This window comes from Equus asinus, chromosome 24 (genome assembly GCF_041296235.1).
Source record: "Equus asinus isolate D_3611 breed Donkey chromosome 24, EquAss-T2T_v2, whole genome shotgun sequence".
In the NCBI taxonomy this organism is placed as follows: domain Eukaryota; kingdom Metazoa; phylum Chordata; class Mammalia; order Perissodactyla; family Equidae; genus Equus; species Equus asinus.
In genome coordinates, this window is record NC_091813.1 from 24,981,258 (window position 1) to 24,989,921 (window position 8,664).

An 8,664-nucleotide genomic window follows, 5' to 3' on the forward strand; every position below is an offset into this window, starting at 1 on the left:
AACCTGGAAGCATGGTGTAAGGCAAGGAGGAAAGAATTCGTATTGGCTAAAGTCACCAAAGCCAGACAGATGTAGATTCTCTTTCAGCTTCTGAAACCAGTCCTAAGCAAGCAGATGCCAGTCTATTATAGTCCTATTTCTGTATTAGGTCAGGGCTTTCGAGTCCAACGAGTTCTCTGTTAAGTTGCAGATATGTTCTGGAGAGCAAATCACTTACCCAGCCAACTTAAGGTCTGTGCTCTTAGTTAGTAGTTGGCTGTTTTAGTAACAAAAGATATCATCCAGTCAGCATTCATATATCAGGCTAGTAGAGTCTAAGAGCAAAACCTGTGTGAATGAAAAGCACCATCCAGGTTTATGTACTAAAAGCTATGAATCAACTAGTAATTTTAACAGAAGCTGAATTACTAAACATAATGTTGAGCTTTCAAGTTTTAACTCCATCAAAATTGTACTTTTGGACCTGAACTCATGTCTCCTTCAAGTGTGGACCCTGCAGCCCTTAGGGCTGCAAGTGATTTGCACTATGTACCTTACTACTGAAAACGTCAGGGTTTGGAGAACTCAAATGACTACAGCAGCCTTTTAGTTCTTTGACTCAAAAACCTTAGCAAGGGTATTATTCTGTTTTTTAACACTCCAGCCTTATCCTTTTTTGTCCCACATCTATCCACCCAATTAATACCTAAATTCTCCATTTGTCCCCTACAGTTCTTTAGGAGACTATCTTTTCATGCCTGAATTAATCTTCCTCACATCTGAGCTGGTTTTGACTAATCCACTTGCTCAACCTTCTCAGATACTAAGTATTCTTCTCTCCCACAGTACTTTGCATCTCTGTGGCTGGCCTTTGGTGTTTTTCCTTGGCATCTTGTACCACTGTTGACACATAGTGGACAAAGGAAGTGTTTCACCTCCGACCTCCTTGGCAGAGGCTAGTACAATATATTTATACAAAGTAAATGCACATTACTAATTTGACTCGGATTATATAAAGAAACGCGACCTATCACAAGGAGCAAAACCAGAAGGAACTACAGGAAAAGAGGTCAGAGGGCTCTAAAGCAAAATCTATTTCACAACTTTGCCTTGTTTAGAAGTGGTTTGCCAGATCTGACCAAAAAACAGACACTTTTCCCTGAAAGTTTTGTAGAGGATCCCAGTTCATCTTTGAGCATATATTGTTCACATAACATTTACTGAACAACCAAGCCCAGGTAGTCAAAGTACCTAGGTACTCAGGACACGTCAGTGAATGAAAGAAAACATAGGGCTCAGAGTGGTCAAGTTCCAAATACAGCAGTGATCAAAGGTAGAGACTGCAATGTCAAACACTACTTACTCACGTCTAAATACATACAATAAAGGGCTGCAATAAAGACCAAGGTTATCAACACAATGCTACTTGGAAGTGGTTTGATTTTGTCAATTCCTGCATTTTACATACAGTATCTTGCCTGAAGGTGCTTTTCATTTCTAAAAGATGTCTAAGTCCCCACAGCTTTCCTCATTCCTTTTGGCAATATCAAGATACAATTACATGGAAACCATTATGCCAAACTACTTTTCCCATTGCTAGATTTCTTGAAGCCTTGAGGCCCCTTTAATTTCCTACAAAGTTGCTGCTGAGGTTCATTTTCCTGGAACCATCCTTAACCATGTATGGTCACTGTGGAATTCCTTAGACCTGTTGTTTTTTTTTTTTTCCTATGTGCAGGTACCCAAAATACTAAGTGCTTCATCTCTATGTGGTGGTATGAATACTTTGTATTTTGCTATGGCCATGAGAAATTTTTCTAGAGACCCACTTTGTACGTGGTCCTAACACTTGGGGGAAAATAGACTAATGTGTCTGGCCAGTCAACTACAGGTTTGTCAGTCTCCCCAGCCTCTCTTGAACTGCATATGCGTCCAAATCTGAATTCTTTACACTAAGAGAGGAAAACAAGACACTTTAGGAAAAAGATGACAGTTCATTATAAGACAACAAAAATATTAGCTTTTGAGTGACATTTAAATATGGGCCTGGGAACAACTTATTCATGTAGCTATTTAGGGAAAATGTTCATGCATGAGGCCCAACTACCTGAGTTAGATCAGATGCTATTACTGTTTACCCTAAATCCATACTGTGTAATGTTTGACTAGTTTTAACCCAGATTATTTATCAATAACCTCCCCTCCTGACCCTTGTTATGCTGTGCTTTCTTCCTTTATTCCAAGTATTACTCCCCATTTTTTTTTACCTTCAATAACCTTTGAAATTACATTAGGACTAAACATTCCAGGATTTAATTAATAATCAGGTTGATTACCTTGATGCCTGACATTTTTCTTCCACCAACATTAATTTTGGCAATACTTAATACAAAGCCAAGGTTTCCCACCTCTCCTCATTATTGTGATTGCCAAACAGTTCTCTCCATAAAAACCTTACCGAGGATTTCCCCACAAGAGTCAGTATAAACTTTCTCTCAGCTTTAATTACAATTATGCATTTTATATTCAAACGGGGCCAAAGGCAAAACATCCATTCAGAAAAATGTGATTACAAGGCTGGTTAACTGAAAAAGAATTTTGTATCAGAAATATCTAGTATCACATGTATGCCTGTACTTACAAAGTAGAAAGATCTGGGAAGTAACCTACTGGTTAACAGGTTTTGACTCTTGGAGGGTTTTACATGAATAATTAGAAATGCCTCGAGTGTTATGTTGGTCCAGAATCTATTTAAAAAATTAAAACCCAATATAATCCGTCTTGCTTTGTATGTTTTCTTTCCATGTCTGTAAAACGAAGCGCTTTTCCTGATCACCAGTTTTTCATAGGTCAAGTAAATCTCATGGCACTAGCCCTAGAAAAAGGAAAACATTTGAGATTTACAAGACTATCAACATCAGAAGAGCTTACGTAAATACTATTGTCCTCATAATGGTCTATCTCAGAAGCCAGATCCGTATAAGTTTTTTCAACAGAAATTCAGGTTCGGGATAGGATCATCATCGATAAGACCAAGGACACAATACTGACTGATTAATATCGCCACTTACAGAAACGGTTACAGTTGAGGAACTTCCCAGCAAACTGGCCTCTTTCAATGCGCTGACAGCGACCCCTCACTGTTGGCAGAGAAAAAAGAAAACACACTATTGTGGAGTAGTAGGGCCACCCCACCAAGACTTATAACCTAACAGAACCCTCTAAAAGTTATAAAATCCAGGCAACAAAAATTACTTCATATCTGCACATTGGTCTTATCTCAGAAGCTGAATCCGCACATGCTTTTCTTCAGGTAATCAGCTTCGGGATAGGTTTCATCATGAATTAGACCATAATCCATTAAGCTATGTTACTGTGACATTCACCTTAAACCAAAGCAATGCTAAAAGACAAGTACTATATTAGAGAAATACTACAGTAGATCTTGAAAGCCACACAACTTACTTCAAAATAAAGCTGCTAGTCAATGAGGTCCACAGCGTCATTAGTATTCATCAAGCCCCAGGATGCTGTTCAAGGGCAAAAAAAGTTTTCATTTAATTTACATATGGACCACACATATGCTGAAACAAAGTACTAGTCCAACACATACCTGGTAAGACTGTCAGGTTTTAGCTAAGTAATTCTCCAGCAAATATTCTCTCTTACGTTTTGAAATTTTTCTTTGCATCTAATAAAAAAAGCAAATTTCAAATGATGCACCATCTTCTATTCCTATAAATCAGCAGGTTTACTTTCGAGTTTAAAAACTAAGCTCTCAACAATACCCACCTTAGCATCTCCAGGTAACAGTTCCGTTACACTGAAAGCCATCGTTCCTGCGGTGGATCAACCTATTTAAAATTAAGCATTCTAAGAGAATGCCACAGTGCAAGATTTTCAGTACTAAACCCTCCCTTTCACTAATCCGATCAGCGCATGGCGCCATCTGGGCACGCTACAACTCAGCCTCATTCACAGTCGGGAGGTGCCCACGGAAATAAACATTCGATCTGGCGACGGGAGAAAGACTCGGTTCAGTAATAAAAGCCTCTTGCTGTTAATGTAAAAGTAACTCCCCGCCCCAAATCCTGGAAATGTAGTTGTTTTCCCGCCGCCGCCGCTCAGGCTCAGCCGGTCGGCTGCGCGGGCTCGGCACCCAGGCCGCGCACAGCTTCCGCGCCATCAGCAGCAGCCTCAGCTCGAAGGCTGCCCCCACCCGGACTCAGGACACGTGGCGGTCGGGCTGCGTGTTTCCGACGTGCAGGCTTTCAACACACAGCAACGTTAACCTCAAATCTCTAAAACCGTTTCAAAGCCTGCAGCCCCCAACCCAAACCTACGCCACCCAGATTCGCCTAGATACTGGCCCGCGACGCCCACTCACCTACCCCCAGCAGCAGCTTCCAAATCCCGACGTAAAAGACCGAGCGCTGCCGCCAGCAGTTCCCTATATAGCCTCTCCTGAGTCAGACCGAGGCCGCCCCTCCCTCTCGCGTCGATTGGACAAGGGAGAAGACGGGGGCGTGGCCGTCTCCTGACGCGTGAAAGCGAGAGCGCGCGCGGCGGCTCTTTGCTGTCGGGGCTCGTTCCGGGGCGTGGTGCGCGCGCCGCCCACCGGCCGCGCGCCCGCCCAGTCCCCGGCGCGCGCCCGCTGGCGGCGCTGCGATCCGTCGCTTGCGAGGCTGGCTCTACGTGGCGCGGGAGTGGCGCCAGAATTCAAACTAACAGCCGCAGTTGGAGGCGAGGCTCCCGCTTGCCCGGAGCCAAGTCCGCCCCGGACGGGTTGGGCGGCTCGGGGCCGGGAGTGGACTTGAGTTAGGCAGCGCAGGGCGGCCTCGGTTTAGGACCCACTCGAGAAGGCGGGCTGGCGCCGGCCGGGAGTGAACGGCCCGCGGCCGCCGCACGCCCAGAAAGGGAAAGTAGATGGCAGACCTGTTCGGGTGAAAACACTCTGTGAAAGCGCTGCGACTCTCCTCCGGTCCGCAGGGAGAGTACCGCGCCCTTCCAGCTCCCGCGGCCGGTGCGCCCCGGGCGGCGTCCGGGCCCCGCGCCCCGCCCCCCTCCCCTTCCGTGGGCCGGGCGCTGCTCCTACACTCTGATCTGCACGTCCAGTTCTTCCTGAGCCAGCAACCCCGAGAGGTAAATACTCCATTTGGCGGAGGAGAAAATTGAGGCCTAGGGCAGCCAAGTAATTTGCCTAAATTCACACAACTGAAAAGCTTTTCTATTTTTAATTTCTTTGTACTAAGTTCATTATAATGAATGCAGGAGAAAGATTAATTTGAGAAATATCCCAGAATACTTTATCAAAACGACACTTAGAAAATTCAGTGGCAACGGTTTTATTAATTACTATGTGTGAGTAAATATATGTATATGCACGCGCACACAAGCACACATGACATTCGAACATTTCAGCATTTAAAAAAGTCTTCATAGCACTTATTCCTAATTCGTATTTAAATTTGTTTATTGTCCTCCTCGTGTAAGGAACACATAGTTTTGTGCACCATTATTTTTCTGCTTTAGAGCAATGCCTGGAATAAAGTAGGTTGTTAGAAACAATTGGTTGAATGAATGCATGCATATATGCGGTGGCTTTTTGGAAAATTAAAGCGAAGACCAACTTCCAGATTAAGAGATACTAGTGAAAAGCAACTATCTGTAACAGGAATCTAAGCGATGAAATATTCACTTGGCTGGGTAGTACGGTATTTTTGAATATCGTTTTGTAATGTAGTGTAAATTTGCATATTGCTCATAGTAAAAAAACTAAAACAGTACAAAAAGATTAAAAAGCAGAGAAGTTCGTTTCCATATCACTGGAAATCTCTCCATTTTTAACAGTTTTTGAAACTTTTTATGCACATACAAATATATGTATATTTTCCCACATACAAATATGATCTATATACTTTTATTTTTTTTCTTCTTCCCCAAAGCCCCGGTATATAGCTGTATCTTCTGGTTGTAAGTCCTTCTAGTTCTGCTATGTGAGCTGCTGCCACAGCATGGCTACTGACAGACGAGTGGTGTGGTTCTATGCTGGGAACTAGGCTGGGCCACTGAAGCAGAGCACACCAAACTTTATCCAGTAGGACATCAGGGCTGGCTCTAGGATCTGTACACGTCTCTGCAACTTGCTTTGCTCTCTGTTAAATATCATAGACATCTTTCCATATCAGTACATATAGATGACCTTATTCTTCTTTATAGCTTGTACAGTGTTCAATTGGATGTATCGTAATTTTCTAATTTTTCACTATTTCAAACAGTGCCAAAGTGAATTAAAGCCATATCATAGTGAGCTTGTGAGAAGATCTGCAAGATCAATTTCTAGAAGTGAGTTGAAGGTTATGTGCACTTAAGTTTGTGATAGACATTGCTTAATTGTTCCCACTTTCCTTCTGCTCCCACAAAATGGTTGTGTTGTGGTTATATTTTGAAATGTTTTACTAATTGAAAAATATATATATGACTATTGTGGGATGGCAATTATTACACAATTGAAATTGAAAACTGTTATTCTCTTTGTTATCTTTCAATCGCTGTTTGCTGTACTTAAGACCATCACAATCATCTGGCCAAAAGCAGTATAAAACAATGATTCCCTACCTTGACTTATCAATTGAATTATTGGAGAGCTAAAAAGTATCAAATTTCTGGGCCCTGGAACGACTACAGCAGAATCTCCAGCAGTGAGACTCAGGAAACATTTCAAACAAGGATCTGGGGCAATGCTGTCCAACAGGAATATAACATGAACCACAGATGCAAGTTGCATATATAATTTTAAATATGCTAGTAGCCACATTTTTAAAAAAGTAAAAGGAATCAGATGAAATTAATTCTAATGCATTTTATTTAACCCAATATAATGAAAATATTTTCATTTCAACATATGATCAATGACAGTTATTGAGATATTTTGCATCTCTTTTTCTGGTACTCAGTTGTTGAAATCCAGTGTGTGTTTTACACTCACAGCACATCTCAATTTGTCCACATTTCAAGTGCTCCATGGCCACATGGCTAGTGGCTCCTGTATTGGACAGCATAGATCTGGGGTGATTCACATATATGTAGAAGTTTGGGAACCACCGTGTTAGGGGAAGTGCAGTACTGCACACCTGACACATATTCCAATCTTTTTTAAAAAAACCTTTCATATTACTTTTGACTCATAAACTTAATAACTCTAAGACATGCAATGTAAAGTGAAATGAATCCAGAGCCTGATTATTGATAACACTGCCCTCCAGTGAACGTGGGCGATGACTGTGAAGCTAGTACATAACTCATTCAGGACGTTTATCTCTTCAAGGAACGGAAAAACATACTGAGGGATGAAGCTATCAGTCATTGTTCCCACACCTAGAACAGTCAAGCAAATTGCTACCAAATATTTGAAGTGATTTAAGAACAAACCATATAAAGGTCACAACTGAAATTAAAAGTGTCCTCGAAGAATTTAGCATACTGAAAATAAATTCTCATATTTTGTAGCAAACTTCCAGGTAAGATCATCATTTTAATCATTTTCTGGAAGAAATTGTTCGCTGAGCCCCTAGTGCATGCATTGTGCTTCAGGGAAAGCTAATATGAATACACAAAAGTCCTTGCCTTTCCCAAAAGAGTTTATAGTTTAGTAAGAAGTGTCTATCCAACTTTAGACACTTCTGCTTTAAAAATTAGATAGTCATTAAAGACTTTTGGGTAAGATCATAATGTGAACCAAATACTGTTTTAGGAAGGGTTTGGGAGGAAAGATTAAAAGCAGTGTTTAGAAATTAGTGTGATCATTTAGATAAGATATTGTGAGGGACACGACTATAATTTTGGCCATGGAAATGGAAGGCAGGACAGAGAACAACATAGGGTGAGAGCTTATGTGTTGTTAGGTTCTTGTATGCATTGGACCATGTAATCTTCAAAACAATCCTGGCATGTATTTTTAACCTTATATTAGAGATGAGAAAAGTGAGGCCTAGAGATCTCAGTTAACCAGCACTCCCAAACTCATAATCATGTCAGCAGGACATGATATTGCTGTGTCGAAGAAAGAAATAGTAGGATGTGTTGATGAACTGTGGGGCAAGAGAGGTAGTGGAGTGAAGCCTGGACAGCTACGAGAATGGCAGCTCCATTGACAGAAAAAGGGATGTCAGGAGTCACTGATTTGGGAGCAGGGAAAAGAAGATTCACTTTGGTTGTGTTAAATTGTCGGTGGAACATTTGGTTACATTTGTCCAGTGGACCATCAGAAATGTAGAAATGAAGTCCAAGAGAAAAGTCAGGCCTAGAGCAGAACCATTTGGCAAACCAATGTAGAGAGGATGACTAAAGTCATCTGCACAGATGAGTGTGGGGAGAAACAAAAAGGGCCAGCAACAGTGGCCTAGAATTAGTACCATAGTGTGTACAGATATCCTGCAGTAGACAACCTTTGAAAACATAGTCAATACACAGAAAGATCTGGTTAGGTCATGAATGTGTGAGAAAAAAGTTCACTATTAAGCTTTTGGTTAAATATGGGAGAAATATACTACTTGATGCCACAGTTAGTGTAAGCAAAATTAATTTATTCCAAAGCAGAAAAAAATTCAGTCCTCAAAGATAAGAATTATCTGGGCCAACCCTGGTCGCGTGGTGGTTAAGTTCAGTGCATTCCACTTCGGCAGC

At 41.5% G+C, this 8,664-nt stretch overlaps 2 non-coding genes across 2 annotated transcripts; both read right to left on the minus strand.

Moving 5' to 3' along the window:
- Nucleotides 1–2,938: 2,938 nt before the first annotated feature.
- On the minus strand, nt 2,939–3,008 carry LOC123280517 (small nucleolar RNA SNORD50). The gene has a single exon (XR_006519458.1). It is a non-coding gene; the product is annotated as a small nucleolar RNA SNORD50 (small nucleolar RNA).
- A 248-nt stretch (nt 3,009–3,256) lies between these two features.
- On the minus strand, nt 3,257–3,326 carry LOC123280518 (small nucleolar RNA SNORD50). The gene has a single exon (XR_006519459.2). It is a non-coding gene; the product is annotated as a small nucleolar RNA SNORD50 (small nucleolar RNA).
- Nucleotides 3,327–8,664: the final 5,338 nt, after the last annotated feature.